Below are 16,763 nucleotides of genomic sequence, written 5' to 3'. Positions count from 1 at the left end.
CACCTCAGCCCGGCGCCACAGGGAGGCACTATTTGCCAGGTGCCTGCTGAGATATTGTAACCAGCGTGCGCCCGGCTCCCTCCCCGCAGCCGGAGCCTGGAGCTCACTCGTGAGCTCCAGCTTCCGGCTCCCACAGTGTGCACTATGGGAGAGACGTCATGACATCTCTCCCACACCGGACGGCAGCGGACGCGGGAGGTAAATATTAGTTGGGTTATTTTGTGCAAGCGGATTTACTACTGGGGTATTAGTACTGGGGTCATTGCTCGGGGGGCATTACTATTGGGGGCACTACTACTGGGGGCATTACTTAAGGGGCACTAATACTGGAGGCATTACTCGGGGGGCATTACTATTGGGGGCAATACTACTGGGAGCATTACTCAGGGGGTATTTCTATTGAGGGCTCTACTACTTGGTGGTGGGACATTACTATTGGGGCACTACTACTAGGGCCATTACTCATGGGGCATTTCTATTGAGGGCTCTACTACCTGGTGGCGGGGCATTACTATTGGGGCTCTACTATTGGGGGCACTAATACAGGGCAATTACTACTGGGGGCATTTATACAGAGGGCACAACTACAGGGGGCATTACTACTGGGGCATTACTATTGATGACACTACCACAGGGTACACTACCAGAGGGGGCATGGCTACTGGGGCCCATTGCTACCGGGGGCACTACTACTGGGGGCATTACTATTGGGAGCTCTACTACTTGGGGCATTACTACTGGGGCACTACTACAGGGAGCATTACTATTGGGGGAACTACTACAGGGGCATTACTACTGGAGCATTTATATAGGGGGCATTACTATTGGGGGCACTATCACAGGGGGCATTTCTACTGGGGGGCATCACTACAGGGGGCATGACTACTGCGGGCACTACTAATGGGGGTATTGCATAGGGGGTACTGCATAAGGGGCACCACTCCTGGGAGCACTTCTACTGGGTGATCTGCATAAAGGGCACCACTACTGTGGGCTCTGCATATGTGGCACTACCACTGTGAGCACTGACACTACTGGGGGCACTGCATAAGGGGCACCACTACTGTGGACTCTGCATACGTGGCACTACCACTGTGAGCACTGACACTAATGGGGGCACTGCATAAGGGGCACCACTACTGTGGACTCTGCATACGTGGCACTACCACTGTGAGCACTGACACTACTGTGGGCTTTGCATAAGGTCCCCATTGTGCATACCCCCAGTTTGTCCACATTTAATAGGGGCCCCCACATGTTTGTTGCCTAAAGGTCCCACAGACCTTAATCCAGCCCTGATTCTGCACAAGCTATTCTCCGGTCCTAGGGCCTGATTCAGGGCTGGACGGTGTTGCACAGCTGCAAGGAACAGGCTGTGCAATACCATCCATCAAATATAAAAATACTGCAGGAGGCATCTATGGGACGCAGACGCCTCCTGACAGCAATAGCGATCCGTAGACGCTGCCTCGTGACCATCAGTCACATTGCCGGCAGCATCGGCCAGTTTGAGTGAGCTGTCGTTTTGGGATAAACCGAAACAACAAATTGTCCACACGTTCCAGTTTGTACGCACTATTACGCGCTCCCCTGCATCACTCATCGCCATTTCAGATCTGCCTGCAGTTCATGCCAATCTGAAGATTTGACAGCCGACACCATGGCTCTGGATGCGGCGGGGGAATGATATATCGGATGGTCGTAAACCAGATCGTGCTGTGTGTACGGGCCGCCCAATAAATCTTCCAGTTGCATCTGCCGTGGCTGGGGACACACATTGTGTAATATATTGTGTACCCGGCTTACGTCTATATGCTGCATTTCAGCAAATAGACCGCCTGAAAATCTACTGCATTTATTTTCCAATATTTGTATTATCAAATTATATTATAATGTGATTCCCTTTCCAATTTTTCATTATTTGTTCAGTCTCGCCTTTTCATTAGTTCTAAGATTTTTAGGTGGGAAATTTGGTGTTTGTGATGTCTAATGTCTCATTTTTGCTTACCCCTGTAGGTGCACAAGTGTAAAGGTAAGACATCGCTTGTCAGTCAGTCACTGTATTAGAGTACAAATACTGTATACATGATAATGATAATGGTGCAGATGTACTAAGCTCTGGAAAGTGATAAACTGGAGTGTGATAAACTACCAGCCAATCAGCTCCTAACTGTCATTTTTCAAACACAGCCTGTAACATGACAGTTAGGAGCTTAGGGCTCGATTCAGACTCGCTCGCTAGATGCGTTTGCATGCAGCGAAAGTATGCAAATCCACGATCGCGTGGCAAGGCATTAGCACGCCCACTATGTCTTGGCGTGCAATCGCGGTGTGTATGCAGACCCACCAGCCTGTCTTATGGTGCCCACTTATGCACGTCATCTCCAGGATGTGTATGCAACCATCGGTAACATCGGGTACCATCGGAAGCGAATGCAGCACTTGTTGATGACCATAGCCTACTGCAAGCACTGCGAGTGCTTCGGTGTGTAAAACAACCATGTGACGTGCACTATGACGCTGCGTCTTAATTATGCACGCCTCTGACATGGCGTTAAGACGCTCAGGCACGCCTGCGTTCGCACCACCACTCCCCCGTTTCTAGTGACCATCCCCTGTCACCACCCACAAACGGCTCGTCCTGTCACTCATTCTAGTGAGGTGGCTGCGCAGCGAGCGAGCACTTCGCGATCGCATGGATTGGTTCGTGCATGCGCACTGCGATGCATACACATGCGCAGAATGCAAACATCGGCAGGCTGCGTGCGAACGCAGCCTAGCGAGCGGGTCTGAAGGAATCGGGCCCTTAGTGGCTGGTCATTTATCACTATGCACTTTATCACTTTCTACAGCTTAGTACATCCCAATGTTTTGAGTCGTTGCAGCCAACGTGACTACGGGGTCTAATTACTAAGCCTCGGATGGAGATAAAGTGTATGGAGATAAAGTACCAGCCAATCAGCTCCTAACTGCCATGTCACAGTGTTTGAATGACAGTTAAGAGCTGGTTGGTTGGCACTTTATCTCCATCCAGGGCTTAGTAAATAGACCCCTATGATATTCTCAGCAGCGCAGACGATCCAACACACAGAGGAACATGTGCCACTTAGGGCTCCCTCCAGCAGGGTGTATGTTAATATTTTGAGACAGCAACTTCTGTGGACAGATTATAGCTATATAGCAACATAGTAATTATGTTATATTGCTAAGATGTATGTTGTGTACTTTATTGTTAGTGTGGCATGAAAAGACCATGGGGAGTAGTTTGGGGCTTCAATGTCCGGTGGATTCCTGAATTTCGGGAAGGTTTCCAGAACTCCTGCGCATAGGCAGGGCTTTCTTTATGGGAGTGTGTGGCCTACACTCCCACATCGCCCCACCCCCCAACTTAGCTCACTCACTTCTTCCTGGGGGCCGGCTGATGGCGGGGCAGTGCTCAATTTGAGTGCCAATCGACATTACCGTCTTGCTGCCCCGCCTCCAAGCAGGGGCACCACAACGTTTTCAGGTTGGGGGGCCAAAAGAAAATTTCACCTTGCGCCTCTAGATATATATTTATATGTTCCGTGAAAGGGGGGGTGTTCTTTGGGGGGGTTGTGTGCCACGAGGGAGGAGCATTTGGGTACAAGGGGGAAGAAAGGTCCGAAGGGGGAGCTGAGGGGTAAGGATATATAAAGTGGGAGAGAAGGACAGAGGGACCAGCCCGCAGTTACTAGCCGCTGTAGGAGTCGGAGCTAGGGTGGGGAGGAGGGAGGAGGCAGGCAGAAAAGACTTGTGGGGAGGGAGGAGGTGGAGCAGCTGGAAAAGAAAATATCTCTGTGCCGCGTGGTAACCCTACGACCCAGTACATATACTGCTACCTCTCCACTGTTTGGGGGCCTTGCCACATACTTGCCTACCCTCCCGATTTGGCCGGGAGCCTCCCGAAAATCGGGTGCCGCTCCCGGCCCCCCGGAAAGGTAGGCAAGTCTCCCGGCCCCAGCGACCCACCTGCATAAACCCCGGCAGCGGGGGGGGCGATGACGCGATTTGTGCTGAATCGCGTCATCGTAGTCCCGCCCCCTGCATCACAATGCCGATATTAATGGCATTGTGATGCAGGGGGCGGAGCTACGATGACGCGGACGCGCTGTCACGCCCATGCCCCGCCCCAATGGTGTGTCATCCTCATAGCCATGCCCCTTTTCTCCCGCGACACGCCCCCTTTTTGCCATGAGACTTTCCCCAGTGATTGCCCGACAGCTCCCTCCCGGAAGGAGGGAGTTAAATGTCGGCAACCCTGCCTTGCCACCCCCGTTCCAGCGCTCAGGGTCAGATTGGCCCACAAGAGTACAGGGGGAAACCCCCGGTGGGCCCCACTGCCAGTGGACCCTCCCCCTCTTCTAGGGATCAGGTTCCAAATTGCGCACTTGTATTATACATTATACATATGCTAAATTATACTACACAGAACTATGGTATATGTTCTGCTATGCATTGCTGTTATTAATCTGGTATATTATCATGCATGCAGTGGCAGAATTTACTATATATAAAGGGGCCCAGACCACGCACTCTCTCCCCTGTGGAGGCTGGCTACACCCCTAAGTATGGGCCTGTATCACTGCATTTCCTATGCACGCCTATGCTCCTGAGACAGTAGGCCAGATATCTGCATCCGTCTGCTTCCCCAGGGACACTTTGAGCCGTATTCAATTTGAGCGGATCCGCAATATTTTTCCGCATCCCGGACTTTTCGCCTACTTTCGCCTGTTTTGCAGGCGGAAAAGTATCGCGCGCGTGCCTGCGTATCCCCGTATTCAATTTGAAAGTACGCAAAAACGAGACCCGGCGAAACTTAAACAAGTGGAAAGTCCTGTCAGATTTGGGGAAATCAGCCTGACATCCCCCAAAAGATGCTCTGTCATGGGGGTTAGTTATGGTTACCCCCGATTTGGCTTGCTGAAGGTATTTAAATGGGCTCAATAGCTGCTAAATAGCGTTTTTCTATACGTGGTGCAGAATAGTATTCAGGATATTTTTTTTTGCAGAAAATAACATCTCAGTAAATTTGGGGTACTTGAAAATGGGGGTCAGCATATTTAAAAGTTGCTAAATTTAAGTTTAAAAAATCTTGAAAAATCCACCTGCCGCAAGCACCTGTAATGAAAAAAACACCTGGGACATACTTGGGGACCCCCCTGGAGACTATTTCGCTAGTTTTTAATTTTGTCCTCCAACTTTGGACTTTTTTGCCCCCAAAATGAAAGTGATTTTTTGGGGTGTTCTTAAGTGTTTTTTCAAAATTTTTTGATGAGGTTTACCTTTGGGGGACTATCTGATGGTTGCACGGGGGTTCCCACAACGTTGCACCCCAAAACCCAATTCTGCACTTTTTTCCTCCTGCTATTAATAGGTGAAACTTTTTCGCCTTTTTACATTGAATTGACAGTCTGCCTGAATTGGAGCTTTTCGCTCCAAATTGAATACGGGCCTTTAAGTGATATGCATTGCTGTGAAATAAGTCACCGATGCCCAGCCCCTGCGTAGCAATGTCATAGCTCCCGGCACCTCACACCTACATCCAGCAACGCCCAGGAATACTGGGTAAAAAACTCAGCAATCTTGTCCAGAAATCGTTCATGTAAAATATATACTATTCATCTCAGCAGAAGATTACATTAGTAAGGATTAGTAAAAAGAGAGGGATTGGGTGATGTGGGGCGAGGTGCGTTTTTCGTTCCAATGCAATGTCCCTCAGTTCAGCAGCGGTTAGCTAACCTGTATATATCACTCAGGGGCGTATTTATAATGGGTGCAGGGTGTGCGGGGCACACAGGCCCCTGGGTCCAGGGGGGCCCACACCGCACACCCTGCACCCATAAAACGTACCTCTCCAGAGTCCCACGTTGGCCCAGGTGACTGCTCCTGGAAAAAAACAGCTGGAAAATGTCCGCCGCGGCCATTTTCCTGGTGACCTGTGCATGTGCTATAGACTCTGGGCACACTCTAGTGCCCAGAGTCTATAAGTGCGGCGCTGGCCGAGCACCGCTCAGTGCGCAGCAGGTCACCGGACTGAGAGGAGGGGGCCTGTGTCAAAGACTGCAAACGGGCCTCCTCCTCTCTAGAAACGCCCCTAATACCACTGTCTAACTCACAGGTTTTCAAACCCAGTCCTCAGGACCCCAAACAGTGAATGCTTTCCAGGTCTCTTCACAGAATCACATTAGCTCCACCTGTGGATCTTTTAAAATGTGATAGTAGTAATGAATATACCTGTGCACCTGCTAGGCACACTTGCCAACTCTCCCTGATTGGCAAGGAGTCTCCCAAAAATAGTAGCAATCTCCCTGACTCCCTGAAGAGTGCAGCAATCTCCCTGATTGCACATTACACCCATAATGAAGAAGTTATATTAAAATAAATAAGAGATATATACATTTAAATGGTATCAGTATCATTTCCCTACATTGGGTATAAGGAACAATGGCCCTGATTCAGAGCCGCTCGTAAGCGGCCGCTCGTTCGTTCTGACTGATGTTCACACATCTGCGCATGCGTACGGATTTTAATACGCATGCGGGAACCAGTCAGTGCGGCCGAAAATCGTTTGTTCGCTATATAGCGAATGCCTGCTATTTTGAGTGACAGAAGGAGGCGTATGTGGGTGGTAACAGGGGAAGGTGCTTGAAAACGGGGGTGTGGAATTCGAACGCAGGCGTGCTTAAAGGTCAAAACGGGCGTTTTAAGGGAGTGCATAATTAATACAGCAGCGTCATTGACCACGTCACTTTTTTTTTTACTCAGAACTGCTCGCAAAATAGCGGTTGAAAAAACCAGCCACAAGAATAGCGAACAGTTCATACGCTGTTCGATGTACTCGATTAATCTAATAAATAGCGGACATGACATATGGTGCGAGCGGCAAGGGGGCGTATTTTTCAAAATTACAACCGCAAGTTTTGCTCGCTCATTCAGACTTAGAGGCGTGAACAGACCGCAATTAGCGAACGGTTCATTTGAATAGCCACTCCTTGTTTTAGAACGAACGACCGCAAATAGTGAGTGGCTCTGAATGAGGGCCTATGATCCCTATGGCTACATGTATTTTCTGAATAGTGTCAGTGTGTTTTCATCAACAAGTAGATCTTACTAACTGCTTTGGGGCTCATTTACATTTGGATGTAAGTCAGGTTTATGACACGCCCCTCAGATGTAGCAGTACACGCCCACTTTACCGCCGCGCTCATAGGTGTTGCTTTCACAGTCTCCCGAAAATCTCCCTGAAATGCTTTTTCAAAAGTAGGCAAGTATGGCTGCTAGGTGACCTGAAAAACGTGGACTGTTTGGGGTCCCGAGGACCGAGTTTTAGAACCACTGCTCTATATAATCACTGTATACATTCCAAACCAGTGTCTCTATTAGTAGGTTGTTACATTTTGTCAGTTTTTAAAACATGTTCTGAATTATTGATTATGCGCTAATTATTTAATTTTTGTCATATTTAGGACTATTATACGTGGGTTCGTTTGGAAAGATTCGCTGGTTTATAGAGGTGGAAGGTAAGTTTGTCATTTTCAACTACTATCTACCCCCAAACTTCATGAAGATATGACTTCTGATCTCAGCTGTGATATTAAAGCAAATTTTAATGACAGAATAAAGTAGATATAACCAGAAATTTCCAAACAATGGCAATAAATATTCTCCCCATTACGCATCTGGGTGCGGAATTCTTCACATCTTTCTGACACAAGCTGGTCAGGTGTTCTGAATGAGATTCTGTAGTACGTCTCCTACCCCAATGTAGGGCAGAATAAATGGACACGTTGTCAACACATCAATTATAGAATTATGGATACCCTCTAACCCGCCGCAGCCAAACCCTAACCCACCCGCAGCCTAACCGTATCCCTCCCGCCTGCAGCCTAACCTTAACCCGCCCGCAGCCTAGCCCTAACCTTCCTACCTGCAGCCTAACACTCCCGCCCGCACCCTAACCATAACCCTCCTGCCCACAGCCTAGCCCTAACCTTCCTACCTGCAGCCTAACACTCCCGCCCGCACCCTAACCATAACCCTCCCGCCCGCAGCCTAGCCCTAACCTTCCTACCTGCAGCCTAACGCTCCCTCCCGCACCCTAACCATAACCCTCCTGCCCACAGCCTAGCCCTAACCTTCCTACCTGCAGCCTAGCCCTAACCCTCCTGCCCGCAGCCTAACCATAACCCTCCTGCCCACAGCCTAGCCCTAACCTTTCTACCTGCAGCCTAGCCCTAACCATCCCTCCCGCACCCTAACCATAACCCTCCTGCCCACAGCCTAGCCCTAACCTTCCTACCTGCAGCCTAGCCCTAACCGTCCCACCCGCAGCCTAACCATAACCCTCCAGTCCACAGCCTAGCCCTAACCTTCCTACCTGCAGCCTAGCCCTAACCCTCCCGCCCGCAGCCTAACCATAACCCTCCTGCCCACAGCCTAGCCCTAACCTTCCTACCTGCAGCCTAGCCCTAACCCTCCCACCCGCAGCCTAACCTTAACCCTCCAGCCCACAGCCTAGCCCCAGAGCTGGATTTAGACCTCAGGGGGCCCTAGGCAAGATACCAGTTTGGGGCCCTCCTCCTTCAAACAATCCATAGCACTATATTTTCATTACACTTTTACTCTCCATGTGGACATAGAGTGGGAATAGAAACCTATGGCAAGCGTATACTCTGGGCCCCATGTTCTGTACCTTGCTCCTCTACCTGTTTTCGCGTGTCACAGATCCTGCAGCCCACTTCATTTTAGACCTAACTCTCCCCTCACACAGACCCCCTCCCCTCAAAGCACAGACCACCCTCCCCCCAAAGCACAGGCCCATCTCCCCCCACAGCATAGACCCCCCTCAGCACAGACCCCCCCACCCCTCACAGCTCAGACCCCCCCTTCACAGCACAGACCCACCACCCCTCACAGCACAGACCCCTCCCCCACCGACCCCTCAGCATAGACCCTCACAGCACAGACCCACTCTTCCCTTTCAGCACAGACCCTCATCCCTGCCCTCACAGACTACTCTTAGCTCACAGAACAGACCCCTCTTAGCATAGACTCCCCCCTCCCCTCACAGTTCAGCACCTTTCTCCCCACACAAGCCAGCTCCAGCAAATTTGTCTGGCATACCACAGACCTGCATGGCTCTTCGAGTAGCTCCAGTGGTCCAGCCTTCTTAACAGCAGCATGGCAGGAGACCAAGTAAGTGACAGTGAGTCACTGTCACTGACTGCAAGCGCAGGGGCGCCCTTCTCACCATGGCGATCCATTCATCACTGGCAGCATCCCCTTCCTGCCTAACGATAGGTCCGGCCCTGGCTTTAAGTTCCAACAAGCCTCCTCCTCCCCCAGGGGTGGGGCCTTGGACGTGGTGCTACAACTAGACTCACAGCAGGTGACATCACAGACAGTGCAGAAGGTTCTTTAGGGCCGGATTTTGGCCCTAAAGAACATCCTGCCCACATCCTAGCCCTGCAGCCTAACCTTCCCACCTGCAGCCTAGCCCTAACCCTCCTGCCCGCAGGCTACTCCTAACCCTCCCACCCGCAGGCTACCAATAACCCGCTCGCAGCCTAACCCTCCCACTCGCAGCTTAACCCTAACCCTCCTGCTGACAGCCTAGCCCTAACCCTCTTGCCCACAACCTAATCATAACCCTCCTGCCCACAGCCTAGCCCTAACCTTCCTGCCCACAGCCTAACATTCCCGCCCGCAGCCTAACCATAACCCTCCCACAGCCTAGCCCTAACCTTCCAACCTACAGCCTAGTCCTAACCCTCCTGCCTGCAGCCTAACCCTTCTGCACACAGCCTGTACCTAATCCTCCCACCTGCAGCCTAACCTTCCCGTCCGCAGCATAACCCTAACCACATACTTGCCTACCCTCCTGATTCGGACGGGAACCTCACAAAGATCGGGTGCCGCTCCGAGCCCCCTGAAGGGCGGGTAAGCCTCTCAGCGGCTGGGCCAACCCCTCCGACCTCCACCCCACCCCCAGCGGTAACAAGAGAAACTCCCGCAGCGGGGGGCGGTGTCGCAATTCACGCTGAATCGCTTCATTTTGGCCCCGCCCCTTGCTTCACAATGATGGTAATCTCAACAATATGTAGCGGGGGCGGGGCCAAAATGACACGATCGCGTGGCCACGCTACCGCTCCACCCGCAAATGCCAGTAAGCTGTCTGGCCCCGCCCCGTTGTGCCGGCCACGCCCCTCTGCTATGCCAATTTGGCTGCTCCCTCACGGAGGGGCAGTCAGAATGTCGGCAACCCTGCCTAACCATCCTGGCCACAGCCTAGCCATAACCCTCCCACCTGCAGCCAAACCCTAATATCAACATTCTGACAATATCAAATGTTGACACCAGGGGCGTATCTATAATGGGTGCAAGGTGTGCGGGGCACATGGGCCCCTGGGTCCAGGGGGCCCCGCACCACATACCCTGCACCCATAATATTACTTACCTCTCCGCAGTACGACATCGACGCGGGGGTCCGGCGCTGTAAAAAAGTCTGGAAAATGGCCGCGGTGGCCATTTTCCCGTCGTTTGCGCATGCTCTATAGACTCTGTGCACACTCTAGTGCCTAAAGTCTATAACTACGGTGCTGGCCGCGCACAGGGCCTGATTCAGACCCGCTCGCAAGCACTTGAGCGCTTGCAAGTGGGTCGATGGTGGACTCTGCGCATGTGCAGCAGCCGCACTGCGCGTGCACAAGCCCCGGAGCGAGAGAGAAATTCTCTCGCTCCGTGGCTCACTACAAAAGGGGCGGCTGTCGATGTTGATCGACAGCTCGCCCCATTTTGTAGGCGTGGCGGGGGGTAGCTTCACAAACGGAGGCGTTCCCAAGCGAACGCCTGCCGTTTGTGGGCGGCCCCACTGTGATCTCACCAGTGATGTCAGTGGGAGAGCTTCCGGCTCTATTAGACACAAGGGTCTCGTCGCAAGTCCCGATGGTCGCGATGGTCTTGACATCATCGCGACCATCATCCTGGCCGCTCGCAATAGCTGTGGTCAGCTACAGCTATGCGAGCGGCCAGGAGGCCGCACAAAAAAAAAAAACGCCCAGATTCAGAGCGTCCGTCTCTGAATCAGGCCCACAGCTCAGAGCGTTGCCTGCTGCCAAATGGAGAAGAGGGGGCCCGTGATGGAGACTGCACACGGGCCCCCTCCTCACTAGAAATGCCCCTGGTTGACACGCTTCCTGTCGACATATTAATGGTGTCGATATCGTAACTGTTGACATTGCCATTTCCCCTTTTGACTACACCCCATTCTCGGCAGACGATTGGCTATTCCTTTGTGGCTGAATCAGAGTTGGGAGCAAAGCAAAGAACAAAGGAGAAACTTTGCAAGTGGATAAACTAGGCTGCACTGCAAGGGGTACAGGAACATTTATGTGTTTTGCATGCAGGGTAAATACTGGCGGCTTTGGCATGTAGCCCTCACATGCTGAACTGCTTATTGTTACACTGTGATTTAGAGCTCAGCTAGAGGGCTTGATTCAGCAGGGATCGCAACTGCGATTACGCATGCAAACGGACAATTGTTTCGCACTGTGTATGAGTCCGCGTCACAGTGCGCAACCCAGCCACTGCGATGGGGACTGCAGAGGCTACGCAGACCCATCGTTGAGCAATTGACAGGAAGTGCCTTTTGTGGGAGGTGACAGGGGGGGTGGTCGGCCGAACACAGGCATTCCGTTTCAAGGGCGTGCATAAATTATCCTGAGGTCTCATAGCATGCGTGGCTGATTCTGAGTAAGGTCAGGGCTTGTGCAACTGTGCGTGAGGCTGCGATGGTACTTGATTGTACCGATATTTTCGCTCTTCTGCTAAGTATTACAGATGTGCGTATGGTAAAGTGGGCATCCTTCTGCGGTGCTGAGTTTGCATTGCGATCGCAGTGGATTGGCTTGCTATCGTAGTTGAACCGCGTGCATACGCAATATAGCGATCCGTAGTGAATCAGGCCCGGAGTTACTAAGAAACCAATAATATTTTCGGAAAATTCAAAAGAGCGGGATGTACTAAACGCCAAATGCAGCCAAAACTCTGAAACCTCAGAAAAAGCCTCTGTGAATGATATGACATAGCTCAATAAAGTTAGTTTATTCAAATTAAATTCAAGCCAAATAGAAGCTTCCTTTTATCCAATAGGAGTAGGACACTTGTATATTAATCACCTGATTCTGAGGCGCTGAGAGATCGGAATGCGGATATTTGATTGCCAATGTGACCATATACAAGTCTTCGTGCATACGCATCGCGCCACGGCTTTCCATCCGCTAGCGCAGCCATCATCGCCAGTATTGGCATTTATACCTAACCTATGATGGGTTGCAGGGCAGGACCTGTGGGGATACATTCAGACATTATATACACTGGAGACTTGGATGGGGGGGGGGCATGGCAGGGCCTGAGGGGATACATGGAGGCATTATATGCATAAGAGATCGTGGGGGACGGGGCAGGGTCTGAGGGGGACAAGGAGACAGAGTGACTGAGCATTGGGTGGCAGTGCTGTGGATTTGGTGACGGGAAACATGCTGCTCCTGATTGGCTGCCAGTCAGCGAGCTCTGATTGGCCACCACCAAATTGAAAATGATGCTGGCACTGTCTCTCCATGGCTGTTGACCAATGCGGCCCAGAGCCAGGGGCGGATTTATCATGGGTGCAGGGTGTGCAGGGAACACAGGCCCCTGGGTCCAGGGGGGGCCCCGCACCACACAGCCTGCACCCATAATATTACTTTCCTCTCTGGAGTCCCACGTCGGCGCGGGGGTCCGGCGCTGTAAAACAACTGGGAAATGGGCGCGGTGGCCATTTTCCCATAGTTTGCGCATGCGCAGTACAGAGAAAATGGCCACCGCGGCCATTTTCCCGGCGACCTGTGCATACATTATAGACTCTGGGCACACTCTAGTGCCCAGAGTCTATAAGCTCAGTGTGCTGCCGGCCGCTGGGCGGAGAGGAGGGGGCCCATGTCGGATACTGCACACGGGCCCCTCCTCTCTAGAAACGCCCCTGCCCAGAGCCAATCCACACTGCTGCCACCCGGGCCCCCCTCTCTGCCAGGCCCGGGACTCCACTGCCTGCAAGCCCACCCTCCACCTCCCCTCATGATGGCGGCCCTGCACACAGTAGTATACTACTCTTGGCAATGGAGATTTATACAAGAACTAGGAAGAATCCTTGCTCAATATTAGACAGTAAATATTCCCATTAATACATACTTGAATAAAATGGGATTTGCGTCATTATTTCCCCAAGAATGTTGATATTTCTTGTAACGCATTTGTTTATACCTTATTTCGTTTGTAACCTTAAGTCTTTATTCCTCGCTCTACTGAAACCTGTTGTCCTTTCACCCTGCAGACCTAAAGAAAATGCTTCAAAGTGAAAGTGAAGAGTAAGGGAACAAAGGGAATTCTTGGTGAGTGTTTAAATTCCTGAACCTAAAACCCTATGGCAGAAAGGAGCAGGTCATTGGAACCCCCAGGGGTGATTACTATGGAGAAATGATGGAGGTCATTTATGAACCAGGAAAAAAATATGGAGATACGTCCCAATCGTCATGACTGCCTGCTTTGTGATAACCTTTGCCTAGTTTTGCACATCTGACATTGTTTTGGGTGAAACATGCAGGATGAAATGAGTAAAAAAACATGATAACTACACTAGCAGGGCCGTAACTATGGTGGGGCAACCTGTGCCATGGCACAGGGCACCGCAGGGCATGGGGCACTGTTTGGGCCTGTCAGTTTTCTTGTTTATTAACATTCACTCTTGTAGCTTCCTCTTCTTTTATCCCCAGCATCTCCTGGCCTCCCCTATCTCTTCCCTGGCCCTTCCCCATGAGGCCATGACCCTCTCAGGTGCACTATATTATGTCTCTATTTATCCCCAGCATCTCCTGGCCTCCCCTATCTCTTCCCTGGCCCTTCCCCATGAGGCCATGGCTCTCTCTCAGGTGCACTATATTATGTCCCTATTTATCCCCAGCATCTCCTGGCCTCCCCTATCTCTTCCCTGGCCCTTCCCCATGAGGCCATGACCCTCTCAGGTGCACTATATTATGTCTCTATTTATCCCCAGCATCTCCTGGCCTCCCCTATCTCTTGGGCACAGAAACAGACAAAATCTCAGGTGCACAACTCCAAATCATCAATAATATATATAAATGCAATAAAATTTTGCAATCAATAGAGGTTTTTAGCATAATCATGGCCAAGCTTATGGGCCTACCCACCATATCCAGGTAACCTCTTTTGGGTAGGTCCCTAACTTACTAAGGTTCAAATCCAGAGCGCAGGACCCCCCAAAACCAGCCAGGCTAAGCCGCCCCAGGGCACTACCATAGTAAGAAAAGTGCAGTGTAAAGAGATAGTTAGGAGCAGCTGCTGCTGCATATAAAGAATGAAAATAAAAAAGTGAAGTACATGTATATTAGACACACAGTGAAGGGTTAAAATGTGCTATAAAGGAAAATGTGTTATACTGCAGTGACCTGAGACAGACCAACCAAAGCAATCCAGGGGGACCCACACCCCAAAAATGAACCAAAATTGCACTACAGTATATAACTTGTAGGACTTACCTAGAATTGTGCCTAATACAGTGTGCATATACATTACCATACTCCATGCTTTTACACCAATAATGAAGGGTGCCAGTCCAGAATGAGGGCATCTCCTTTCCCTCAGATGTGCAACAAAGCACATTAAATGGAGTATATGGAAAAGATTTCTGGACTGCACAACCTGACATATATATATAATGGGAGGTGCTACCTGATGAGACTAATTGCAGGCACAGAAACAGACAAAATCTCAGGTGCACAACTCCAAATCATCAATAATATATATAAATGCAATAAAATTTTGCAATCAATAGAGGTTTTTAGCATAATCATGGCCAAGCTTATGGGCCTACCCACCATATCCAGGTAACCTCTTTCGGGTAGGTCCCTAACATACTAAGGTTCAAATCTCTTTACACTGCACTTTTCTTACTATGGTAGTGCCCTGGGGCGGCTTAGCCTGGCCGGTTTTAGGGGGTCCTGCGCTCTGGATTTGAACCTTAGTAAGTTAGGGACCTACCCGAAAGAGGTTACCTGGATATGGTGGGTAGGCCCATAAGCTTGGCCATGATTATGCTAAAAACCTCTATTGATTGCAAAATTTTATTGCATTTATATATATTATTGATGATTTGGAGTTGTGCACCTGAGATTTTGTCTGTTTCTGTGCCTGCAATTAGTCTCATCAGGTAGCACCTCCCATTGTGTATATAGTTAGGTTGTGCAGTCCAGAAATCTTTTCCATATACTCTCCTATCTCTTCCCTAGCCCTTCCCCATGAGGCCATGGCCCTCTCTAAGGTGCACTATATCATGTCCCTATTTATCCCCAGCATCTCCTGGCCTCCCCTATCTCTTCCCTGGCCATTCCCCATGAGGCCATGGCCGTCTCTCAGGTGCACTATATTTTGTCCCTATTTATCCCCAGCATCTCCTGGCCTCCCCTATCTCTTCCCTAGCCCTTCCCCATGAGGCCATGGCCCTCTCTAAGGTGCACTATATCATGTCCCTATTTATCCCCAGCATCTCCTGGCCTCCCCTATCTCTTCCCTAGCCCTTCCCCATGAGGCCATGGCCCTCTCTCAGGTACACTATATTATGTCCCTATTTATCCCCAGCATCTCCTGGCCTCCCCTATCTCTTCCCTAGCCCTTCCCCATGAGGCCATGGCCCTCTCTAAGGTGCACTATATCATGTCCCTATTTATCCCCAGCATCTCCTGGCCTCCCCTATCTCTTCCCTGGCCATTCCCCATGAGGCCATGGCCGTCTCTCAGGTGCACTATATTTTGTCCCTATTTATCCCCAGCATCTCCTGGCCTCCCCTATCTCTTCCCTGGCCCTTCCCCATGAGGCCATGGCCCTCTCTCAGGTGCATTATATTATGTCCCTATTTATCCCCAGCATCTCCTGGCCTCCCCTGTCTCTTCCCTGGCCCTTCCCCATGAGGCCATGGCCCTCTCTCAGGTGCACTATATTATGTCCCTATTTATCCCCAGCATCTGCTGGCCTCCCCCATCTCTTCCCTGGCCCTTCCCCATGAGGCCATGGCCCTCTCTCAGGTGCAAAATATTATGTCACTATTTATCCCCATCATCTCCTGGCCTCCCCTGTCTCTTCCTAACCTAAAGAGAACCAGCGGCTCGCAGTGGTATAGCAATCCTGGGATAATATCCAGCTACTGTACACCAGCCGTGCATATAACACAGCCGTGTGAACAGCATAACAAGGGGGACATTTATCATTGATCGCTTTTGCAATGCGATCAGGGCATGCTAGTAATGCCCCTGATCGCATTTCAAAAAGCGATCTCTTCGGCCAGATGTACCATCCGGGACATGCAGGGACACGGGCTCCGATGTCTGTGATGTCTCTGGAGAGCAGCCGGTCACTACAGGGGGTGGTGCACATGTACATCTGCCATAGTCAGGTAAGGGTTCCGGCTAATAGTGCGCGGTGTAGCCCATAGGCTACAGCGGCTAACATAATCTTCAAATGGCGTTAGCTGCGGGGGCCAATGGGCGGGATGTACTAACCTTGTGGAGTACATCCCGCCATGCTTCGCATTCCTACTGATCGCATATGCACTAAGATATGCGATCAGTAGCGCAAAGGACAGCTCTTCTGATAAGAGCCGTCCTTTGCGATGTGCGCTGTGCCGTGGACTTCTG

This window comes from Taudactylus pleione, unplaced genomic scaffold, assembly GCF_031769625.1.
Source record: "Taudactylus pleione unplaced genomic scaffold, aTauple2 ptg000555l, whole genome shotgun sequence".
NCBI lineage: Eukaryota > Metazoa > Chordata > Amphibia > Anura > Myobatrachidae > Taudactylus > Taudactylus pleione.
Note: the sequence above shows the minus strand (reverse complement) of the source record.